Here is a 26,501-nt window from a genome sequence, read left to right as displayed (position 1 = left end):
CACTAGAGTAGGCCTGTCTCACGGGGTTCTCTGTAGGAAGATTAATATCTAATATTTTCAAATATGCCTTAGCAAGAACAGATGTGCATTAAGATTCCAACATTTTCTGAATGTGGTTCCAGACGGCAGAAAAGCAGAACTTCTTCTGCACAGTGATATGTTAGCAGCTCCACAGATAACATCCACACTATTAATTGCCTTTGACACAGTCACAGTGAATCTTTAATTTAAGAAGGAGATATTCTTCAGTGAATCCCTGAAATAAGCAATAACAAATACTGCATGTTCTTGGTTTCCTGCTGGAGTGGTAATGGGCAGCAACTCAGAGTGTTATTGTTGCCATATGTCTCAGTCATATTGATTTAATTGGTTGTCATAAAAAATCTGACAAGAAGGAAGCCAATTCCTAGCTGGGTATGGGCCAGAGAGTTACCAGTGAATGGACTACTGAGATCTCTCAAGAGCCGCTTTGTCTTTTCCCAATGTCATTGAACTGGTTGTCTTGTTCATAATCTAGAAATAATCAATTTTATGGATGGAAATACAGGCCATTTACTTTTCAATCCAATTTATCTTACAGAATGGCAGAAAACCTTGTACTGTATGGAAAAACTCTGTATAAAAATATATAAACTCCCAGAAACAAAAGGTGTTTTCAGTGAGGGTGGCAGATGGGCTGTCTCACCATTTGTTTCTCTATCACCCATCCTTAATTCTGTGCTGTATTTAAACTGCTTCAATCTTTGCTTAACATCAAAAGACAACCACAAGCAAGACCATCTATATTACATAACAGAATATTTAGCATTTGGCTGAGAACATACAGGAATCTTAATGCACTCTTGCATATCTGTGGTTTACTGCAGGGTAGCATGGCTACCCACATTTTATGGAAAGGGAAGGAAAGTAGAGATGTTTGAGAAATTATGTGACTTGACTACAGTGTGAGGTAAGACCAGGAGTGGAGCACAGAGCTTCAGTTTCAGGCTATGGGCTTCACTAAGAAAACAGCCTGTCTACGTTTTTCCTGCCACCCTTGGTCTCAAGTGTTATAAAAATATTCCCCCAGTTAGGAAGAAGAAAACAAAACTACAGTTACCTCCCTCCTTGTTTAAACAGCAAGTACTTTTTTGTTTTGTGTCCAGCTTGTTTGTGTCTCTTAGCTTCATCCATGAGGAATTTGTACCCAGCCTGTATGAGCCACCTGGGCTGCCTCTGGGCTCAGTGTTTTTTCTGGCAGCTCTTTTCCCTGTAGGATACATATATCTACTAAGAAACAAGAATATCTTTACATGTTGAGAACAACATATAAGAATCACATAAGAATAGAGTTTGAACAAGTTTGAAGCAGTCAGGTGTACAGTGTAATATTCTACATTTTTATGAATGCATTCTGATACACCAGAACTGTTGTAGATTGAATGCAGTCTTGTTTCAGTGAAAATGCAACTTTAAAGTTTCAGTGGGTCATATTATATCCAACAGATTACATTAGCCTATGAAGAGGAGGGACATGTACTTAAAGAAAAAGTTCCCCTTCATTTTTATTATGAAAGGTTCCTAATGATTATTACGTATTTTGAAACTGAATATAAAAATTATGTAAAAATGCTACACTAAAGAGTATGCTGTGGAGTTGGTGTTTTCCTGTAGTAAAAGATTCACCAGACAATATCCATCAAAACTCACTATCCAAAACATTAACTGAATTTTTATGGGAGGGCTCAAAGGTCTATGAATGCAGACAATTTGAAAATCTAGGTTTCTTTTCCAATAAAATTATACTATGCAATAATAAGATTTGGCAAATTCCTCAGAAAAAAATCAAGTTAAATTCTCGATTTTCATGACTGTAGTAAACAGTCATCTAGTTAAGAATGAATTTAAATATAAAAATGAGCACCAACCTGCTCTTGAGAGATGATTACAGAAAACAGCCAGCATACCACCATGGCAAGAACTATACAGCAGTGGAAACTTTCCACGCAGCAATTAAGTTGATACCCATTAGCTAAGGACAATGTATCCAATGAATCCATCCATGAAATTGGCTTGAAACAGATTCTACACAGTAGCCTACTTGGCTTCTTTCAGATGCTACAAAGCTGTGTGCTGAACATTTCTATGTTAAATACCTGATGGGTTTTAAATTCCTAAGATCTTACCACACTCTAGCACAAATATCAATTGCGTTAAAGTGATACCAAGCAGGTCATTGAAGAACTCAATGTGCCCTTGTGAAGGGCTTATCTGAAATTGTTTTAGAAGGTGACAACAAATTATTTTCCATGAATGCAGATAAAGAACTTCAGATCTCAGCTATTTTATCCAATATGCAAGATAATGCATACAATTTTTCTGGCATCTGTAGAAACAGAAATATCTTTATATTTGTTAAAGCTAAAAGAGAAGTTGATGATATTCAAGCAGGAAAAATCTAAAATGTCTCACCTTGCAGATAATGTATAAAATGCTGGGTTTGGACGCATGCAAGTAAGTACAGAGCACCTCCATAGAAGCAGTTAATTACTTTCAGCCAAGTGCATAACAGAAGATTTTTGTCTTTCCTATTCTCTAATGTGTTATATGACCTCTATGCATTCAAGCATACTTTTCTGATTTATCTGCCATTAGATTAAATGCATGAAGTTGAGGACCTACATTAAACTTTGGGCATTCAAGTCTATTTCTAAATAACAGTGAGATGATAAAAATCAGCAAATAGCCACTTCCTAGAACATCACATAAAGTACCTGCATTTTCCGTTTTCAAATTCAGCTGGTTATAATTTTTGTTTTAAAATCCAGTAAGTAATCACTATCCCCCAGGCACTTTGGGTATTTAGCCTCATCTAAGATCACATCTATCACAAGAGGTCAATCCAAACCTGACTGTAGCCAGTGCTTAGTGCTAGAGGATACTCCAAGAACAAGGTCCCAGACTTCATGGGAGCTAGGGCATCATTGGCTACAATACATCCAAGTCACTGTCTGCCAGTGATTGCCAACGTTATGAGTAGAGATTATTGTCAGCTATTTCCAGACTCTCATGAGTGATCTCAGTTCCTGCTGAATTCGTCTAAACCCAGGATATCCTATGCAAGGCAGGAGCTGCCTCATCAGAGATTTTTCTGTGTTTTCCCCGTATGACTCTTTTTTTTATCAGTTATGTCCATTGCTGAGATGAAGAGCTATGAAGTTCAGAGCTGGCCAGTTGCAGTTCAAACTTTTCCATATTGATAAAAAACCAAGTCAGTTAATATGTTTCATGAACCCAGCTGGAAGACCAACCAAAGTTAATTAGTTAACCAGCTATGACCAAATAAAATACTACCTTTTCACATATCACACACTTCTGCTGCTTTATTTTATCCTTTCCATAAACAAAGGAAATTCATGTGACCAGAAAAAAAAACCCAACAAAACAAAACAAAAAAACCCAGAAAACCCACATTATCATTCAGAGTATAATCAATTAACCTTCTGCAGAACTTAATCTCTTCCCATGGAACCATGCAACCTTTCAGTTTCATTCGCTGTATTTTTCCTTCAGTAGCACTGCTTTGTGCTGACCAGGCTGACAGTACTGATCATCCGCACTGTTTTTTGCATTTGTATTCTGAAAAATAACGTCAGAAACAGTGCTATTTCAAAGCATTTTATGTATATTTAAATTCTTAATGTATTTTGACTCTCTTGGGTTTTACTCCTGTCCCTTCCTTTACTTTGGTTCTTTTAAAAAGGTTAAATCATGCCAGCAATCAAATAAAATACCCAAAAGTCACATTTTGCAATGTTGAGGCAAGTATAAAAGCACAATACAGAATAATCAATGCACAATAAAGAATTTAGTTAGTGTCTGGATTGGTTTCAAACCAATCTTTATAAAAACAAAAAGTCCCTGAAAACTTTGTAAGGGCCTTTGCAATTTATCAGGACTCGTTACTTGATTTTAATTGCTACTCCACAATTTTTCCAGCATTTTATCAACAACAAATTTTATAAAATAGGTAAGTGCTATATCTAGCTCAAAAATATATATAGCAATTAAAAAGTTCATGGCAAGAAAGCATTTGACTCTAAGAGAGAAAGCTAAGCAGGGTATCATCACTCCATATCAGAAGCAATCATCACTCCTCATGATCCCTTACCAATGCACTCAGGCTGCCAGCTGCCACCCAGATTGGAGAGCTAAGGAAAAGTTTTGGAAAGTAGTCCGGAGGCAAAAAACCACAGCTGCTTTCCAAAGATTTCACTGTTTCTCTGCCTCCAGGCAGTTGGGTTGTGATGGAGCAGGACGAAGCAAATGACTCCACAGGTTTTTTACCCACATAACCAAGAGTCTAGAGCATGTGGTCTCCATCTTCCATTCTACAGGTAGCATGAAGTCTGGAAGCTTCACTTCAACAGAGCAACAGATACATCTGACTAAAATCCATGAAAAGTTCAGCCTTGTTTCCTATGGCATAACCATTTTGAGGATTTTATTTGGAAAAAACACAATTAATACCAAGACAACATGAATTATTATTTCAGACGTGCATGAAGTGATAGAGGGTCTATAATTAGCATCATTGGTTAGTTCTTTATTTCAGCTGGAATATGTCACCTCCAGCAGTAAAGGGCTCACTAACTTCATGATAAACCATTGATTCAGTGAGATACAAAGCTTAAGTGCCACCTACTGAATGACCAGAACCACTTCCTGATCCTCCTACATTCCTCCCTTGGGTCTAGCATTCTGGCATGGATCCTGTTTGCTGCTAATTTGGAATCAAATTCAGAAGCCAAGAAACCAATCAGTGTAGAGGTTAAAAAACCTTATAATTAAGTTAAAGAAACTAGAATTTGTTTAATTTGTTTTGTTGTTTGTTGGGGTTTTTTTCTAACGTTCATCTCAATAACACGAAAACATTTTCCAAATCCTTCCACAGTTATGAAATTATATTTCTGGTAAAAAAAAAAATCTGTTTTAACTCTTTGTTCCAATGGGAATCTGCAGGTACACTAAAATTTAGATGTCTTTTCTGCAATTGTCAGATCTCAAAGTAATTAGCAAAAAGCTCAAGTATTTTGACTGGTGGGTCAGTCCTGTAAGTAACAGGCAACATAGGACAAAGAAAATAGGAGTTATGTTGTCAGCATGAGGGATTTCACTGCAGGAGAGTTGCTGTGGCTTTCATTATTTCATTGGTCAATGGAGGTTGCTATAGAAACTACATAGTTAGCAAGCCATGCAAGCAAAAGAAATATGATAAAACCAAAACTAAAATAGTGGAAGGATAAAAACCCCAAGGATTTTCCCAATAGCTTAATATAATTTGTTTTATCTTTCGATCACATCACTGATTGACAAGATTCCTCGTAATGATATCATGTACTCACATATCACTTTTATGTAAGTCCCATCATGTATCATAACATTTAATAATAAAAATCAGCATCAAACAAAAACCGGTTCTACATCAGTTAAAAATGAAAAAACATCAAGTTATTTCGATATTTAAAAATAGTATTTGGCTTCGCAATATGTTAATCTTCCATAATACTAATAAGTACCAATAATATCTCTTGCATGACATATTTTCTTTGCTAAGAAAAGAAATAACATTTTAATATTTAAACTAGTATTTTTCATGTGCTGGAAAGTACTTTCAAATAGTTACTTGTCTGAAGTATGTGTGCACTGATGACAACCCGCATAACAGGTTGACCTCATTCAGCTCATGTCACAGTTTACATTGATTTGAATATTTGCACTTAATGAATGAAGTCCAAGACTCTTCCATTTTGGATAACCAAGTAAGTAGCCAAACCAAGATTTTAAAACAAGTGGTATTGAAGACACTTAGAGATCTTATAATTCTAAAAGAAGGCTGCACATGACAGGTGATAATATACCATTCTGAGTGTGTACAGAATCCATGGGCTGTATTCTGCTAACACATGTTTTGTTGATTTCTCCATAGTCACCCTGTCCTCGAAATTAATTTCTGTTGTGTACCCTTCCAGTAATAAGACAACATGATTTTTTCCTTTTAGAAATGAATGCAATAAATATATACAGAAAAATTGGTACACACCAGAATCATCAAATCCTCTTTTTTCATTTTCTGGTCTTGTGATCAGGGCTGAGTGGCAGAAACCTGAGCTTTTCATTCCAGCTGCAGCCTGGCTGGATTGTTTTTTTTTGGTTTTTTATGATAGAGGAGTTCACAGCATTAATCACCAAAAGAGATGCATTAAGTAGGCAGAAGCCAAGAGAATGAAAAAATTTGACAAATCAAGATTCAAACTGTGCCAAGTAACCAAAACCAACACCAATACTAGTGTCTTCAGACAAAGAAAAGTGATTTGAGTAACATAGCAAAGCCACAAAACATTTGTCCTCTATTCAACTGCAGCTTGTTCTTCTAGCCATCACAAATAAATCTTTTACCATCACATTGCTTTCCAGGTCTATGGAGAAAAAAAAGCTAACATACAGAAATGATTGCTTGCATGTCAATTGAAAGCTTTGGCACTTTTAACTCCAAAGTCTCTTGAGAAATGTCGATAGGCTCCTGCCATTAGGTCACATTAGAAAAAAGTGTTTCATAAATGTTTGCACAGGCACTATAGGAAAATATGCAAGGATGATTAAACTGAAAGAGAGCATTTAAAACTTTTTTTTTTTTTTAATAGAGAAAGCAAAATCCCAAGAAATAACAATTTAAATAGGACACTTCTGGCTTGCACTGTTCCATGATTTGGTCAGTTTTGTCATTTTAGCTGGACTATTAAAAGCAATTCTCAGAAAAAGCAATGAGACTTCAAGTGCCTCATTCCCTTATCATCCCAGAGGGCTGAGATTAATGTCTACTATGGGACTGTGCCAGGAACACGGTCTTTTCTTGTTAGTGCTGCTCCTGGAAAAAAAGAGAACTATTGTACACCTCTTAACGCTCTTTCCTCTTGTCGTGTCTCTCAAACCTGTCACACAATTTGAAAGAATATTAGAACAGACAGAGAGTGCAGAGTTGAAATCAAACATAAGTCCTTATTTCATGAAACCTTTGCATATCACAGGTTCTGTGTTATGAAATGGTCAACTGTTTGCCCCTGAGTCCTCATCCATTACATCCGCATAAAAAAGACCATCTCGCAGTCAGAGCCGGGCAAGCTGTTGGATGCTGCCTCAGTCTGGCAGGAGGGAAGAAGTTCACTGCCCAAGCCCACTCCATATATGCCAGGGGACCCAAGCTGAGCCAAGGCAGCTGAAGGACAAATATAAAATGATTTCTTCATTTGCAGAAGGATATATCTAAGGCTGCTATTGGTTGTGCTTAAACTTTGGATTAGGGGTTTCTCAGGCAGAAAGAGCTTAGTGATGAACCTGTGAGTGGGGCAGAGGATACTAGCATGGCTGGTGATGAAGATCACTTGCCAAGACAGAAACTCCTTAGAAATAGAGTGGATATGACAGTGCTCCTGGAAAAGAAAATTGTATTGTTTAAGATTTTTTGCTTGATGTTAAAACTTTTTTTACAGCAAACAACCCAAGGAACAGATATCTGGATCTGTCTTAGTCAGTTCATGTCCTTCAGTGACAACCTCACCCAGGAGAGCAGTGTAGCCACTAGAGAAGAAGGATCATTCTGAAGAGAGTTGGAACACTTCACGTCTTGGTCAGGTGGGGAGATTCTGGCCCCAGAAGACAGCTTAATTTGGTTGTCCAAAGTTAAACCACCAGGTCAAAGTCAAACCTCAGAGCAGAACACTGTCCTTACGCTTTTGTGGTGGTGTCAGTCAGACAAGAGCACAAGTGGATTCAAAATATAGGGCATTCAATAGTAGAAAGGGAAATTTAAAAAATAGCTAATTTTATGTGACTGTATTGTCTATCTCTGTCCCAGTAGACTTAGGGTAAGAATATTCCATTTTTAATTTTGACTGTGCTCATTAGCACAGCTTTGCCAGGGTCCCATAGGTGCAAGCAGTCCACTGGCACATTCAGGAAGGGCCATAGGCTGTGATCTGCCCCCAGTAGGCTTAACAAGGATTTGTAGGCAGGGTGGTATAGATGAGGTTGGCTGTATGGACGTAACTGCCCTGTGCAGCTTGCTGTTGGGGCCAGGAATTAACCCTGGCCGTGTCTGAACTCCAAGTTATATGTCAGTATTTCAAAGTAACATTTCAAGTTATTTGAATGTATTTTCAGCTTTGCTGTGTTTGGGAGAATGTGAGATATTGAAAAAAGATTGTCTTAGATTGAATATCTATCCAAGCTGACAAAGTTTTCCTCTGGAAATTTAATATGCTTTATTTATCCAAGAAAAGGTTAACAAATGGCTGAACCAATAATTCTGGTGACTGTTCTAAAATTTCAGGAGTTCTAAAGTTTGCTTTTTCTGCAGTGGATTATACAACTTTCAGTAAAGCTGTCTGCTGTGCTTTCTTCTAACCCTGAGATGATATTTCTCATTCATTCTTGTGCTGATTCCTTACTGTGGTTCTGGGTTCTTTTCACCTAAGTCCAGATAAATGTCTCTCTTCTGGTATGCAAGGCCTGCTTTGGGGTCCTATATTAGCAAAATTAATTGGACAAAAAATGATGGGCTCATATTCCTTCTGAATATGCACTTCTATCATAATAAGGATTTTCCTGTAATTCCATTCTGGAAGAGAGACATTAGAGGCCATGAGGAAAATTGCAGTTTGAGAAAAAGATAATTGCTTTTTTGGGGGGGTTAAAAAAAACTTGTATTAAAATGAGATATTTAATTAAAGTAAATTTAATTCGATAAATATCTTTTAGGTTTAGTTTTGTTTTTTTTTTTAATGCAGGATGTATAAGTTCATAGTATAAGTTCTTCAGGCAGATTCTGAGATCTTAGTTTATTCCACATTCCATGCAAAAGAGGTTCATTGTTAGAAAATTTTTCCTCATAGTTTTACTGTTATTCAATCTTTTAATCATTATTTTGTAAGCCATGATCTTATAGTTTAGATTTTTTTACTAGATCATGATAGAAAGTGGGCATACGTCAATCATGAATAGGACATGTCAACACCTAAATAGAATTTTTGCCCCACTTGGATGCAGACTAGTTTAATTTCTTTCATATGAATTCCATGATATTTTAAATTAAATTATTTTTAACATGATGTGGTTCTGAGCCCTTAGATTGTATATGATAATACATTTAACTGCATCAGCTGACATTGATTATGTAAATGTGCTTTAATTTGTTTTTTGACTATGCATGACATGAGCTTTTCCATGGCTTTGATCAGAAGACTAGTCATCTTGAATACTCAAAGTACCTTATTTCTTTTCATATCAGGACAGTATATGTTTCCTACAAATCAAAAATCGTGACCAAGAAATTAATGAGTTAACTTTGATTTATGATAGAGGTGGGCTTTTTCAATTTTTTGTTGATTCAGATTGCCTTTTTTTACTAGATTTTGGTTAACATTCTTGTGAATTGATAGTAGTTTTTGCATTGCATTTAATAGCTGTTCTATCCTTGTCTCTTACTGAGCAGGATTTTATTTTTTTTCTGTTATTTTATAAGCATTAATTCTTAAATATCTGATAGTTTCCCTTGCCTGTTATCAGTCACTGGTGACATTTATTGTGGATAAAACATTCATATATCCTTATATGCATAAACACGTTTCTATGTCTTGTCTACATATACTTGATGCACGGCATTCCCATATCTTTTCCTAAATGGGATGACTTTCTAGTCACAGAAAATATTTTGGTTTCTTTCGGAATTGCAATTCATTTCTCCAGAAAGCACCGGTCATCAGTTCCCAGTTAACAAGTTTAAGCCATTCTGTGGATCCATACATAAAGGATATGTAAAGCAAAACAATGAAAACATGAGAGCAGAGAACCAAGATTTTGCAGGCCATCAGTTTTCAGTGCCTAACTCACAATATCAGGGCCAAGATTTCCAGTGGTACATCTTGCTGGCAAACTTACAGTGATTCCAAGAGCTAGTACAGAGTGTAGCAAGGTATTCACAATAAATTGCATATTTATCAAATATTAAAGATTAATTGTTGGAATTATAAGAAATGGAACCACAGAAGGATGTTTAGATTGTTTCCACTTCTAGCAGGGCGTGCTCACAATAGTGTAGAGTTACGTCCAGGTTACTAGTGGCTTAGTAACACTGGGCCATGGTGTCTAGATAAAAAACAGAATGAACACATCTTAAAGGGCAAACATCTCTTCAGACACCACCCACTTAAACAGTTGCCATAAAGCCAAGCTGTATTAAGCACAGACAAGTGTCTGCCAGAGCTGTTGTGTGAAAATATCAGGCTGTCCATCTTTTTCCAAGGCTCAGTGACTGAGCCCTACATGTTAGTCAGTCCAAAAGACCCCTGTGAAACAGATATTTGCATGGATTTCTGACTCCATCAATACATTACACACTCAAATATTATTATTTTAACAAGGCTTCCTGCTGTGTCCTTTCCAAATGGGCATTAAGGCTCAACACCAGAATAAACAGCTGGGGCAATGAACTTCATCCCTGCAAACACCTGATGACTACTTCCACCAGCCCTTTCTCTCCTCTTTCACTTGTAGACTGCTCATTATTTTTGTCCTCCTGGCAACACTTAGCTATCATCAGGCTCTCTCTCTCAGCCACCTTTACTGCCAGAGACTAATCCCCCTCAACACTATCCATTCTTCTGGCTGTTGCCATTCTTTGTTGGTTACACCGTGTGCACAAATTAATTAGGGCTCGGTTTGAGGGCTGACTCAGCCAGTTCACAGCACAAATGAGTGCAACTGTTTTTGTGCCTGAGATTTTCAGCTTCTTTTGGGGGGCTTTTTTTCCCCCTCTTGGTTTAAAAATATATTGTATGTGTGTGTATGTGCATACAAATTAAACATGTGATTTTTGGCAGATGCAATTATCCAGGGAAGTTGATAATGTGGATTTGTTCAGCCCATCTGCCCCTGAGGATCCAACTGAATTTCTTGCAGAGCTGTAAGGTTAGGACTACTGAGTTTCCAGTGTCACAGGGTGGATTTTCTACCTCAGACTTCCTGGCATTCTGATCCTGGGAGGTCCCGTGCCTCCCTCCTCCCACCCTGCCCCCCCCCAAAAAAGAGAAACATCTGGAATCACACGGGCAGCTTGTCTGCTGAGCTCAGCAATAAGGATCCTTGCAGCTACAGCTCCACCCCACTGTTAGGGGACTTAGAAGGCACTTAACAATTACTGTCTTTGCTATAGTATTACAAGTGCATTCGATATCATATGAATAGTATGGTCCTTTAGATTTTACACATAAATATTTTTGGGGTATAGTTCAGAATGAAACATATCCACAGAGAGATAAGCATCATGATGTTTTAATTTAATTTAGTGACTAGTCCTGAAATTAAAGGATGTTTTACTTAAGTAACCATGTTATGTTTATATCCTCTTACATTTGCTTGAATTTTAAAATTCTGAGTGATGATTCAACACCAGAGCAATAACGCATCTCAGGTGATTGGGAAAAGTACATTCTGAACATGCAGATATTATTCTTCACTGTTCATTTCAACTGAAAGAATTTAGTCTTTGATCATGAAACTGGAGTATTTGATTCTGCTCTCACTGAAGTCAAATAAGAGTGTTGCTGTTGGATAGATGTCTGTAAAATGCTAGGATATATGTGTTAATGAGACTGCAGCTGAAATTGTTTACTACTTTGGGTTTTCTTTCACTGTTACTGGGCTTTAAAGGTGACAACGATATATAAGTGCTGCTATAACTACCTGGTGTTGGAACAAAAAACACTCTTATTGATTTATTGAAGTTTGGCATTCCCTGTAGTCAAATGAGGTCTTATTTTACTGAGACACATAATTATTTTAGAACCCAATTGAGTAAATATTGCTGAAAAACAATCAAGTACAGGTGTAAGCCTTAGACCCTCTGGAATTTTCCACAAGCTAGAATAATTAGTTTATAGTTTATATGTATGTGTGTGTATATATGTATATATACATGTAGGTGTACACACCTGTTTCTTTTACTTTCAGATTTGTATACTTATGGGGATAAGCACTGACCAAAGTATACATGCCATTCAACAGGGACTTACGGTTGGGCTCAGCCCCTCCAAACCACAATCTGAATAGCAACAAAGGCAACGTGGTATTTGAAATCAGAGGACTTATATACTTGGAATTAAACAGCTTCTGAAGATCTTTATTTGAGCAGGTTAATCAGCTCCTCACCAGAGCACACCATCATTTCAATAATAAGTTCTGTGCTCACATTCGCTGAAGCAAAACTCTTCAGTTTCTTCCAATTTTTATCAGAAAGAAAGTATATATATTATTTAGTCTGTCCTTTCTTTCTTTTTTTTTTTTTTTGTAAAAAATTAGATAGTTATAATCAATTCAGATGTGAACTACTACCTTTGAAGTAGAACACAAATATTACATAAATTATATTTTTGAGTCACTTGTGGAATAGATATGAAATTATTAGACATGCAGAATGTAAACAGTAGGGCAAAAGTCTCTGCATTGACCTTTGAAAGAAAGTTATTCAAATAAGTAGAGTGAAAACAAGACGTAAAAAGAGTGCAATTCAGAAGAGAATTGTGATTCATAATTTCTTAGAACAAATATGTAAATTTAAATTCAGCGGTGCTAAAAAAAAAAACCCCAAACCAAAACAAACCAAAACAAAAAAACAACAAAAGAAGAAGAATGACAAATATTTACGTGATCAGAATCTCACCCAGCCCAGCCCCCACACTTGTACACATCAATAACTTTTACACCCTTTAGCAGCAACAGTTTCTTGGATGGTATTGCTCAGGTAAGAAATGTACCTGCCCATCACCATGTAATTGTTACACACTGTGAGAAAAGCTTTCTAGTCTAAAGAAAGTAATTTCACAGTCTGAAATAAACATTTTTAGATATAAAAATAAACATAAAAATATTACCTTTACCTGTAGATTGTGCTATTAATAGCCACCGATTTTTAGGTCATACCTCATTAAGAGCTTCTGTACCAATGAAACCTCTTTCTAGATTGACAGGTGGCTGTCTTAAAAAAAAATAAATCTGATTTTGAAGGTTTTTTATCATGAAAAAACGTCTCAAGCAGCCCAGTGCATTGTGATTTCCCTGGTTCTTTTCCTTCTGAGCTGTTCAATTAGTTGGAAATCTCTCTCTGATGGACTGAAGCAGCTTGAGTGAACGCCTGAGCGCACAACCAATTAGGCTCATTTGAAGTTGCAGAATTGCCTTCTTTGGTGTTAAAACCCCATGTCAAACACTGGGTCTAAGATCATTTGTAGTACAAAATGAGATTGACAGAGCAGCTGTACCAGGGGGCATGCCTGCTGGACGACTTAATTGTGGGGACTGAAGGGCCATCATGAACTGGCGTGTGGAGATTGTATCACCACTGCTGCATTACAAATGCTCTTTATTAACAGTGATCTGTAATCAATGAGCTCAGGCTTTTTGCCAGAGCTCCAAAATCAGATAGGCAGCTCTCCTCACGAGGCATAGGAGGAGTGAGCGGGAGCAAGGATGCTCTTGCGGGCACCTCTGCGGAGCTGCAGGGAGGGAAGCGAGCACCCAAGAGCGCGGAGCTCCCCTCGCTCCGCATCCCCTGGGCTGGGCGTGGGGCAGCGCCGGCGAGGGCACCCAGGCTGCCGTCAACGAGAGAGACACGGCTACTTCAGCAAAATGAGACAGAGTTACTTCAGCAAAATGACACATGGTTACTTCAGCAAAATGAGACACGGTTACTTCAGCAAAATGACACATGGTTACTTCAGCAAAATGAGACACAGTTACTTCAGCAAAATGATGCTGCAGGGTTCAAAGAGACTGGGACTCACGCTGCTCCGCATGACGTCTATAATTTAATGGTAGTCCCGTGATAGAAATGACGCAAAGGAAATACAATTGACTTCGTTTCAGCAAATTAATGAATAAAAGCCCAGTATACTTTATTCTCTTGATAGAAAACCTTTAGTTTGCTTTTGAAAAGAGTAATTGCTTTCCACTGATGCTTCTAAGTCAACAGTTTTGTTTATTCCTCCATTTTTACAACCAACATCCTCCTAGCGTAACAAAGTGCATTGTTTTTCTGGGGAGAAATGAATGTATCTGCAAAAATGTTCAAAGATTATGATGAGACAGATGTAAACCCAAGGTCTAAGTCAATTTTAAAGCCAAAATCAACAATAGCTGATAGTAATTACCTACCCTATGGCTTTGCTATGAGGATAACTTCACTTTTTTTTTTTAAAAAGAAAGGTATTTTACTCTTCTCTCTGCCACTTTCTGAAAGAATCCCAGAAAAAGAAGTACGAAATTTGAGTGAACAATACAGGAACAGTTCAACTAGTGTGGCAAATCACATGCAGATGAACTCTAGTATAACAAAATAGTCTGTGCTCCTTCACTATACAGGCGGTTAATTTTTAGGTGCATAATCTAAACTTCTGGCTTCTCATATGAGTCATTGTGACAGGCTTCATGTTTCACGATAAGGCTTTCTTTCCTTTGGTTTATTTATTGATTTTTACTGCAATATATGATCACCTGTTCGTGTGTTTATTACAAAAATATTTTTTAATGAAGCGTTGATTTTGCTATTACCAGTAATTAATTCCGACGTATTTCTAAAGTCTGTTCAAGACAGATTTGCTTTGTGTCATTCTGCATCAGTTGCAGCATAAGCAGCAGGCAGCTGAAATAATTTCAGTGTTTCTGAAGAAAATAGCTGCACAGGCAATCGTAATTTAAATTATCCTTAGGAACTCACTTTTACCATAGTACATACAAGAAACTTTAAAAAGTTTATTGACAGAAACTTGAGTTTGTTTACACTGCAGATTGTCTCACTTCTATCTCATGGTTCCCATGATTCCATCCACCTGCTCACTCTTTCCTTGCAACTAGAGAGTGAGCTCTGAGGTGGGAATTGTGTTTCTGTTCTCTGTACATTATCTAGCTCAATACCAACATTGCCTATGACTAGTGCCCCAGGAAAGTACAGTGAAATCACTTACTGCTACTGTTACCAGAAATTATAAGAAAAATGCAAGCATTTGCTAGTTTAATGCTGGAAACAAAGCATCATTTTACTCTATTATTCATGCAGTGGTTATTTGCCTGTTGCCAGATCTTATGAAATGTTCCTTCTGTTTCAATAATTTCTGATAGTAGGGTGGTGAAAGATACAGAACATGGACATATAGCTAAGAAAAGTTTTAGTATATCAAGATAATAATAAAAAAGAAAAAACTGAAATCACAATCTTTTTTGAATAACAGAGTGCTTATTCAGCATATCCATCAGCTAATTTGACTATCACATTTCATATTTGCTAGTATTTTTGCCTTGCTTTTTAGACAAATTCACTCCAACAAAAGCAAGTGCCTATACTGATATTCTACTGTAGCATAAGGAAATAAGTAATCATTAAATATGTGTCTGAAATTAGCTGGCTATATGTTTGCTCATACTAATGTTGTTGCAACTAAACTAATGCCTCACCCAGTCATTAAACATATGAAATATGAGGGTTCTTTTTCCTCTCACAGTTTCTGCATATTCACCTATCATCTTTACCACATATCTCAGAGTCTGGCCTTTTATTACTGATTGCTGAGCCACTGAAATCTGGTTCTATTGTCTTTCTATTACTTTTCCAGTTCCACAATCTTTTATTTTTGTCTTGTTCACTATTTCTTAAAAAAGACTTTACTGCCAGCAAAGATCAGAAATATAACACATGTTGGCTGTGGAAAGGAGGGGATGATTACACCCAGGCACAATTATTCCACAAATTTGCAAACTATCAGCAGCTTGTGAAAGTTTTTCCAGCTATGCTGGTGAATAGGTATGTAGCATGCTGTCAGCATCCAGTAGAACTCTGGCTTCAAATACCAGAATGGAGATTGCACAAGTCTGGAAGAAGACTACAGCCTCCTTGAACAGGTGGTTGTCCTACCTCCTGAAGGGTGATTTAATAACAAAGAAATGTCGTGCTTCCTTTCTACATCCCAGATATGCTGGGGAAAAAAAGAGAGAAAGTGAGTAGTGTGGGAAGATGTAGGAAACTGCTTGCTACATTTTGAAACTAAGAACCAGAGTTTCATTAAAAGCATATATGGAAGCTTTTTTAGGCTTTGTTTAAATCAAAGTTTTCCCCCCTTCTCCTACTCACTTCTGTGAAAGATGAGACCATGGATTTATTAAAAACATACCTTGCTTCTTTAAATTTGTTAAAATTCTTCCATGCTTATTGTCTTTAAATAATTTCTCAGATATAAAAGGAATAAGTGTTGATACTTTTAAATTTTCATGCTCATTTGTATGGTAAATGTTTTTGTATAGAGAAATCAAATTGTTCACACCTGTGGAAATGCTATATACTATACTTATCTGTATTTCTATTTAGGGAAGTCAAAGATTTTTCTGCAAGCCACATTTTCTGAAGAAACAGAAAGAAAATTAAAATAGAATATACAGATGTATTGGCATTGCTAATCAATACTCTGCGACTTTATATCTGACTATCAAAAGAAAGTTTCCTGCAACTGGAAGTAAAAGAGAGAATAGTGTTACTGGTACTCTCAAAAATCTTTTAAAGAGGAGTCAAACATTACAAGATAACACCCTAACAAGAATGTATAACACTAGTCTACCAACAACTGTATGTGGAATATGCAAACATATTTTTGAGACTTAAAAACCATTGCAAATCATTAGGTGGATTCAAGACTTCCTAGAAGAACACTTGTTTAACTAGCAGCCATAGGTATTTTTTACCTTTCTCTCTGGTGGCACTGTTAAGCAATCTTTAACTAAAAAGATTGTGTTTAATTTTATCATTCAGAGAATGATAAATAATGACAAGCTTCCATTAGTTTTGAAAGGGTTTTTGCATTTCTTGTCTTTCTACCTTTTGTTAGTTACTAGAATACAAGGGATGACTTAAATAAAAGTATTCTGCTCCCAAAGTTACATATAAAAATTCTAACTATGCAATATAAAAATGATACAATTATTTTAAAAATTTTTTTGCAATGCTCTTTTTTTTCCTAATAAACTTGACAAACTCAAATACCAGTTGATTTGCAGCACTACACCCAGATTGGAATTCATCTTCTGTAATCTAAGGTTCTTCATTTTAGTAGTCCAAGTCACTCTGGTCTCCTTTAAGATCAATATAAAAAGCATATAACTTCAGAAAACAATTCATGTAGCCTATCTGGATACAACCACTTTAAGATTAAACTAACTGCTTGTTTCTCTCATTGACTAGATATGGCCCCTGGAGAGTCTAACCTGAATTTAAGCAACTTTTAACATCTAAATTAAGGAAGATGGATCTTCACCCAGTCTGTAAATCTGCTTAATTTACAAGCAAGCCAGAAAATCTGCTGCTATTGCTGTTGCATGAGACAACATCAAGGCTGCTATGGTGACCCTGAAAACTTTTACCTTTTCAGTTTTGCTCCGGTAACTGTAAGTCATTGATATGTCCCTGGTCCTCAGCAATTAATTTCTTTTTTCACTGATCACCCTTTTCCATATGTAAGGATATGTTGACATGCTTCTCTGAATAACATTTAACATTAGCAACAATTATTGGGACCAAGCAGAATTTAAAACATAAGGAAGTCTTTGCTCATTTATGGTTTAGCAATTCTTTTTTTCAGGAGCCAACCTGCTAATCATATAAAAAAAATCAAATGAAGAATGACATCCAGGAGAAACTAATATCCTAAAAGCAGTAGAATCTCCAGAAAGAAAATATGCAGAACATGAACAGGCTATGGATAACTTCAAAGTACCATATTCTGAGCCTATTTTTTTCATTTTATGGTTCTATTATCAATCCTATTTATAGATATTGGCAATGATAAAAGACCCAAAAATAGGAAGTCAAACCAACTTAATGAAAAAACATGAAAGAACAGTAATAGTATATTTCATGAGTAGTCCAAATTAAGTTGTCTCCAACTTTGATGTGGGTATTGGCAAATTATTGTCCATTTGGATTGAATGTGAGGCATTTTTAAACATATTTTTAGTATTGTTTCTTGAGTGAAAACTGTTGTTGCTTACATTTATATAGAAGTAGAACTTTTCCTCCAATAGGAAAAATACCTAAGGAAGCAATGATTCAGTTTATTGCTCCTCTCAGGTGCTTTACTTGCTGTAATCATTTAATCTGTTAACAAACTATTTTATTTATTTATCCAAGTAGAAGCCTGGTCTGTGCATACTGTGTATCAATGACCTATGCTGTGTCATACATTAGTATTAAAACTTCTATGATATTTTTATTGCATGTGCTCCTCTTCTGCTTCTTGCCAAAATTCTAGTTATGCATAAATGCTGCCTCAAATTTCAAATGCTTCAAATAGATTTTTCAGTGTTATTACACAAACTATCATAAGATATAATGGTAACGTATAAATTGCTGCTGTAGTTTGGAAACATACAAACAATTATTCTGCAGAGCAAATGAGTTCTATCTTGTTTCTAATATCAGTGAATGTTTCCATTGTTCTTACCACGGTCTTAAGCTTAATGCACTTAATGACTCACATTAAAGACACTTCTCCATAGACCTTTTCCTGAGAAATAGAATGGAAGCATCAGGTATCAGGGAATGCAGCCGGGTCATTTTAGAGCCTGAAACTGTAGATGTCTGCACTTAATATGCAGAGATATCAGCTAGGGTTTTTTTCCTCTTATTTTTAATGTGGCTAATTATTACATTTTTTCATATGTTCTTCATGCTTTGTTAATGGCTTGTACTTCTTCCTCCTGGTTTGTGTTCATTTGTTTTTGTTTGTTTGATTTCCCATCACCTTTCTTCACACTACCTTCTTTTCCCCTTCTCCACTTTATTTTTATGTTTTCAATATCTCTCTTCCTTTCAAATTTTGCTCATCATACTGAGTAGATTTGTCTCACCAACGAAATGTTAGGTATTTTGTCTAAGGCAGTTATCTCAACTTTCTTTATGGTCAACAGAGAATAAATAAGTTGACCAAAGTTATTTATACTGTGCACGTTGTACATCAACCTCTGATAGAATTGTGTAAGACCTCATAGCAAACTGCACAATTTTAAGACAAAAACAGTGACTAAGAATCTCAGTCTTATTACTGTTGGTTTCCTTTATCCTTTTTTTTTTTTTTTAATTTTAACCATCTCCATGCATGGTTTCAGTGTGGCAGATTAGATTGGGAATGTTACAAATATGTAGGGACCATATGTTTTTGTCCTGTAAGTCAGCTAGTACATTTTAGATACTCTCTCTTTTTACTAATACTCTCCCAGGTGTTGATGGGATGGAGTGTGGATTACAGACACAGGCTTTCACCTGAAACAGAGGACAGACAACTTTTCCTGGAATGGCTGAGCAGCAATTTGTAGGTTGACAAGGCAGGCATTCATTCTAACGCTGAAAGCACAGAACAGCCTTCTAAAGAAATGCCACGGACATTTCTTCTCCCTGAGATTGTTTCAGAGTTTTTTTCCTCAAGAAAGAAAGGAAGCAATTTCATCAAACATGCTGCATTTAACTAGAAAAAGGAAAAAAAAGGAAAAAATCTCTGTGCCAATTTTATCTTTCACATGTTTTAGTAAATTTCCTACACAGATGACTGGTAAGTAAAATTCGATTTAGTCAACCACAAAATGATTAGTGATTTAGAGAAATGGTTTTTTAGCAGCAACACAATTTCTGGCAAGTCATACAGATTTTCTAGGCAATTAAAATTGATATGTGCACTTTGTTATTCTTTACATCACTTAAAATATAGCCTAACTCCTTCCAAGAAAATTGTAGCTACTTTTTTAAAGACAGAATAGGAAAAAAATCTTCATGCATATTAAGCACCCTTATCTTATTATTTCGCAGTAAGTTCAAAACACTGAGGTTCCAAAAGCCTAGCTGAATAAGTGAAACACTTCACTCACTAGTAAATACCTCAGAAATGACCATTAAGCATCACATAGTCACATATGAAAATCATTTTTCAACCAAGTCGTCTTTCCTTGCCTAAATCAGAGCAAGAATCCAAAAAACTGTACTGAGAAGTTTAAGAAGCATTTCATGTGCAGAAGCTGATGAAAAGAAAAGCAGAATATGAAAGCTAGGAGAAATGAGGGAAGACAGCAGGTAAGCAGAAAACCCTCCTCACTTGAAATAGCTGGGACACCCCAACTTAAAGACTTGCAGCTGTAAAAAGTCTCTTGGGGCTTTACTTATCTTAAGAGCTCAGCCTCAGTTTTGAAGGAGAGATATATTTCCACTGTTTTCTGTCCTGAATTATACTGTCACAGCTGCACTGACAGTGCTGCAGCATAATTTTTTCCAAAAAAATTCATGAGAGATCTTGTTTGTTATATTTGAAGCACTTTCTCTGAATGTTCCTCCAGCCGAGAAGAAGTTATTTCAGAATTTTACATCATCGTGCAATACAAGTATTAAAGTGCATGAAAGCACCCCTCCTGACTTCTCTAAACTGTCCCACTTCCTCCAAAAAATCAAACCAGATGACAGTTCGATTTCTTTGTTATTAGGAGGAATGGGAAGAGTCTAATGTTGTATACATCCTCAGACCATTATTTCTGTGCCAGCTTGAGTTTCATAATTTAATTCGATTCCAGTAGGGCAGAGCACAGCAATACATTTCATAAAACAGTAAACTATGCAAACATGACATCGAAGTTATAATGCAGTATTCATATGCATGCTGAGTTGTCATTTTTATAACACAGCATTTTCACCAGAGGGACACTTAATTAAAACCAGATTCTTTGTATCTGGTATCGAACTAGTACCAACAATTAATTCATTCTAATGCTATTTTTCTATCAGGAGCTAGTCTTTAATTGTGTTGAAAAAGCAGCATGCACATTTGATTTAAATTAAAGAAACCATACTAAGGCTCAGCTGGAAGCAAAAAGTGGATAACCATTTTGTAACAGTGAAAAAAAAATCCCAGCCATATACAAACTCCAGGAGACCATTGCCGAAGAGAAATGAGGCTGTCAATATTATACAATATAGAGGATGGACAGGTGTAAAAGTAATCTCTTAGCATTATTGCTTCTAAGTTACTTAGTACTAACAGTATACTTACATAAGACAATACCCAAATAAAGATGTTCCCTGCCTCTAATCTCTGACTCAGATACACAGGGGATTGGAGCCAGTGGAAAGTGCTAAGGCTAAAAATATGGGGTTTGAGGATTTTCTTTTCTCACTCTTAAATTCACTTCTATGCATTTAAAGAGAAGCAGTGCTTTAGCAGCCTTTTGAATGAGGGCAAGGTGATGGGTTCTTAAATATAGGGGTTAAAAATTATCCCCGTATTGTAAGAAACATGAGATACTACAGAGAAAAGTATATATGGCTGCTGGTGGTGAAAACACTGGAATGAGTTAAGTTGGGATTGGATGTTTTTAGGCAAGAAGTTATGTTCAGAAATATTTTCACAGAAAATCTCACTAAGATTTGGACAAACACTTTTTTTGCATGAGATTTCTGTGAACATCTGCTGCCAGATATGCCAGGATTCCACAAGCAGATGACTGCCCAGACACAAGCCAGAGCTTTTTACCTGAGAAAGACCCTTTCTTTGTGCCAGTGCCTCCTGCCTCAGGGTCTTATATCACATCCCTGGGGCAACATACAGTGCAAAAAATGTCGGCTCCTGTTTTGGGGGAGTGCTCTTCCACCTGTGCTGTTTCATTATGAAGATTCTTCAGATGTTTGTGCCGCCCTTGTGCATAACCCTCACTGAAGTCAAAAGAAGACTAACAACCAAGTTGGCCTCATTGGCTTTTCCCTCAATAATATTATGGTAATTTCTCACCATTCTGTGGTACTGTATGTACTTTTACTACTTCTCAAATATGTTGTCTTTCTGTTCCTACTTTGAACTACCTGGAAAACTACTTCACCTTTTTCTGCCAAAAAGCAGGATGGATTAATGGGTCCAGTGATTTTGCTATATCTAATCTCTCAAATCATGCTTTCATCTTCACATCTGAGCTTTCAGTTGTGATTTTGACCAAAACTAGAGAGAATATCGAGCTAAAAGTTTGATATTAAAGTCTGCAGCATAGACTACACAGGCTATGCATCACTGTTTGAATTACTCTGCCCTTGTTCAGTAAGTGACATCTTCATTTCAAGAGTTGGCAGGAGTGCAATCAAGATAAAAATCATAATGCTAATTTATTGGGAAGAACAAAGTAGGATGGATTGATGTTGGCTGGGTGCCGGGTATCCACCAAGCCACTCTGCACTCCCCTCTGCAGCTGGACAGAGGAGAGAAAATATAAAAAGAGATGAATGGGTTGAAATAAAGGCAGGGAGAGATCACTCATCAACTAACATCATGGGCAAAACAGACTTGGGTAAATTGATTGAACTTATTGCCAGTCAAATCAGAGTAGGATTATGAGAAGTAAACCCAAATCTCAACAAACATCGTCCCCTATCTCTCACTTCTTTCCAGGATCAACTTTATTAATGACTCTCTACCTCCTCCTGCCAGTGGCTCAGGTGGATGGAGAGTGAAGGTTGTGGACATTTCTTCACGCAGTCTCTACTGCTCTTTCCTCCTCAGGAAGGAGCTCCTCACTCTCTCCCCCTTCTCCAACATTCTTCCAACCGGAGACAGTTCTCCATTAACTTCTGCAATATAAATCCTTAACACAGGTTCTTCATGAGCTCCTGGAGTGCAGGTCCCCTCCATGGGGTGCAGCCCTCCAGGAACAGGCTGCTCCACTGGTTCCCCTACAGGGATACAAGTCCTGCCAGCAAACCTGCTCCAGTGTGGGCTCCTCTCTCCACGGGTACACAGATCCTGCCAGGACCCTGCTCCAACACAGGAGTCGCACAGGGTCACAATGTCTCCTTTGGGCATCCAGCTGCTCTGATGGAGGGTCCTCCAAGGGCTGCAGGTGGAACTCTGCTCTCCCTGAACCTCCAGGGGCTGCAGGGACACAGCTGTCACACCATGGTCTGCACCAGGGGCTGCAGGGAAATCTCTGCTCTAGCATCTGGAGCATCTCCTCCCCCATCTCTTCTATGTTTTCTTCTTTTTTTCTTCTCCCCCCTTTCAGTCCTCTCTTTTCTGGCTGAAATTTCTCCTGCACAATAACACCTTTAGTGTTATCCCAGAGGTACCACCACCATCGCTCCTGGGTCTGCCTTGGGCAGTGATGGGTCCATGTAGGAGCCAGCTGACATTGGCTACATGGGGGAAGCTTCTGGAAGCTTCTCACAGAAACCACTCCTGTAGTAGCCCCACTATGAAATCCTTGACACACAAACCCAACACACTTCACAGATAAAGTGAAGGTAGAATTTAGGTACCGGTGTAAAAAAAAAAGTGGAGTGAATCTACTCACTCCTTTCTCTGCCATCTTGTCAATGCACCTTGTTGTCTGTCACCCAGGTTTTTGACAAGAAGGTTATTTTGCTAAACAGAAAACATTCCCATTTTGTTGACTTGATGTAAATATGGTTGTGTGACAATAAACCTGAGTGTGTTTTTTGTTCCCAAGGTCTGTTCTGAGCACAACCAAAATAACAGGAGCTTTTGGTGCTACCACACTCTTTAGTTACTGGTACTTTAAATGGCACAGGCATGAGTGTAACCCATTGCAAGAATTACAAGTGACCCCGAAACAGCTGTCTCTCTTGGTCATTATGAATCTGCAATTTTTGAAGCCTGTAAAGAGAATGTATCCACTGTTCCACACTTAACAGTGTGAGTTTTGCTTCTATGTTTGAAGTGGCATCTGTCTACCTAAATGTGAACATGTGAAATGTGAATACGTATAAACTTACATCTGAAGAAATAAAATATTATGTCCTTTAAGCCAGAAAATGAGCAATTTTCTAATACAGACTGAAAGACTTATTGATGCCTCAACTTTTATTTTATCTATTTTATTAAAGAGGGGAATAAGCAGCCATAGCCTCTCCTTTCATTGATTATACACAGAGCCTAAGTGCATGTTCAGTCTCCTGTAAAGATGAGTGAGATTAATCCAACTCTTTACTTCTGCAACTTAGACATAGCATCAATAATAGTTGGCTCATGCAAGTTCTGCTATTGATTGGAACATATTAGCAAATTAGTATTTTTCTGGCCTAAAAAAATAAAGGTAGAGCCACACCAATGTTTTTGAGGGTTTTTTTTTGTCATCACAAACTTTTTTGGACAACCTAGCATGAAATAACTTTGTAAATTAAATGTGAAGAAGATATATAACACCAATAGTTGTAATCTTTATAGACATGGTTACACAGAGCAGTTATTTTAGTTTCAGTTTAATTTTTATATATTTTCAGGCTGCCCATAGCACTTTATTTGTGCCTGTGATAACTTCTGACCAATGCCTGTAGGCAAAGAGACATCTTAGAATAGCATTTGTTAAATAGTCAAAGGAAACATTGTTTCTCACAGTGCTCTAATGAACTCTGGTAGCTGACCAAACAGGAAGCAGCTCTGCAGAGGATCCCAGGACCAAGTTCTGGGCTCCTTGGTACGAGTCAGTCACAAACTTACTGGAGGCCAAAAAAGATAAAGAAATGGTTCATATGTCTATAAGAAAAGGCTGAGAGAGATGGGGTTGTTCAGCCTGGAGAATGGAAGGCTCAGGGGGATCTGTTCAATGTGTGCAAATACCTGATGGGAGGTGGGAGATGAGAAGGACAGAGACAAATTATTCCCAGTGTAGCCCCATGCCAGGAGAAGAGGCTGTGAGCATAAGATGAAATTACATGTAAACACAAACAAGATTTTCTGCAGTGGAGGTGATGCAAATTGCACAGAGGGGTTGTAGAGTCTCTGTGCTTGGAGATATTCAAAACACAACTGGACACAGCTCAGAGCAACCTGCTGCAATTGAGCTCGCTTTGAGCAAGGAACTCGGACAAAATCTCTAGATGTACCTTCCAATCTCAGTCCTCCTGTTATTCTATGATTCTGTAATTTACTTTTTCAATGGGAAAGAAACATTGCTAAAAAAACCCAAAATTTTCATTAAAAATAGGAATAAAAGTAAACAGCTTCACATAAAAATTCTGATAGAAATTTCCATTTCTGGTGTTCAGGAGGATGGCATTTTTAGAATTTTTTTAGTTGCTTTGCAGAAGGAATAGATATAAATCGAATCTATTTTTGTTACCCAGGGAACTTAATACAACAAGGTTGAATTTATTATAAGGGAAGGCAGAGAAAATTTACTGTCTGTGTAGGCAAACATGCACAAAAGAGCATAAGAAAGTAATTATGTAATGCTCTGATTTGACATGCAAGTAAGTATAAACTAATACTGACTTGAGCCTCCTAATCATGTTCACACTGATTCAAATGAAAATGTATGTTTTCTATTACAATGATTTTACCACTGATTTAATGGAATTTCTCTCCAGCTAAGAGTGATTATTAGTCACAGAAGTGCTGTAATGTTCTGACCTTTTCAAACTTCTGCTATGAAACAGTTGTTATTGCATTTCTAATGCCCAAATAGTTGCAGTTGGATTCACATAATTTGACAATTACCTTGCAACAGAATGTCCATATGTAATTTAGAGTTTTCTTATGATGTCCATTTTCAGAAATACAGCAGAAAGTACTTAGTCTATTGATTGGAGTAAGCAGTTAACTGGTTTAGATACATTCCTCTCCGCAGATTTGACAGGATCATTTACAATAGCATTCAGCAAGACAAAACAAACAAAGATAAATTATATAAAGACTGAATGCTATTCTTAAATATTTTTATACCTTTCATCCAGCTGTAACTCTGATAATATATTTTTTAAACAGATGACACTGTATAACTGTTTCTTGACATTGCACTCCTATCAAGTGGTTAAAGTATTTCCTATTCTCTCATTTTTACAATACTCTTGTTAGTTTAGGTTGTTTTGTATACTATGCTTTTTTCACAGGGAAAGTCATACGACAAAACCTGTGATGCCAGACCTACGTGGGATGGCATTATTATGTGATATTGGTGCTAAAATATAGAACTGTAGAATCGTAGAATATCCTGAATTGGAAGGGACATATAAAGATCATCGAAGTCCAACTCCTGACCCTGCACAGGACAACCCAAGAGTCACACCATGTGCCTGAGAGCATTGGCCACACTCTTGAGCTCTGTCAGGCTGGTGCTGTGACCACTTCCCTGGGGAGCCTGTTCCAGTGCCCAAACACCCTCTGGATGAAGAACTTTTTCCTAATATCCAAACGAAACCTCCCCTTACACAATTTCAGGCCATTCCCTCGGGTTCTGTCACTGGTCATAAGAGTGAAGAGATCAGGGTCTGCCCCTTCACTTCCCCTCACCAGGAATTTGTAACTGCAATGAGGTCTCCCCTCAATCTCCTCTCCAGGCTGAACAGACTAAATGACCTCAGCCGCTTCTCAAATGACTTCCCCTCAAGGCCCTTC

General features: G+C 37.2%; 1 long non-coding RNA gene across 1 annotated transcript in view; it reads right to left on the bottom strand.

Annotated features, from left to right (window-relative positions):
- The window catches only part of LOC148224420 (uncharacterized), a 67,509-nt gene extending 54,346 nt beyond the window's left edge, over positions 1-13,163 (bottom strand). Inside the window, exon 1 of the long non-coding RNA XR_015802891.1 lies at positions 13,015-13,163. This is a non-coding gene — a long non-coding RNA (uncharacterized LOC148224420). The remainder of the gene's footprint in view (positions 1-13,014) is intronic.
- Between the last annotated feature and the right edge of the window lie 13,338 nt (positions 13,164-26,501).

The sequence above is a fragment of the Sturnus vulgaris genome, chromosome 3 (assembly GCF_052056855.1).
Source record: "Sturnus vulgaris isolate bStuVul1 chromosome 3, bStuVul1.hap1, whole genome shotgun sequence".
Classification (NCBI taxonomy): domain Eukaryota; kingdom Metazoa; phylum Chordata; class Aves; order Passeriformes; family Sturnidae; genus Sturnus; species Sturnus vulgaris.
This window is presented reverse-complemented; position numbering and strand designations above follow the sequence as displayed.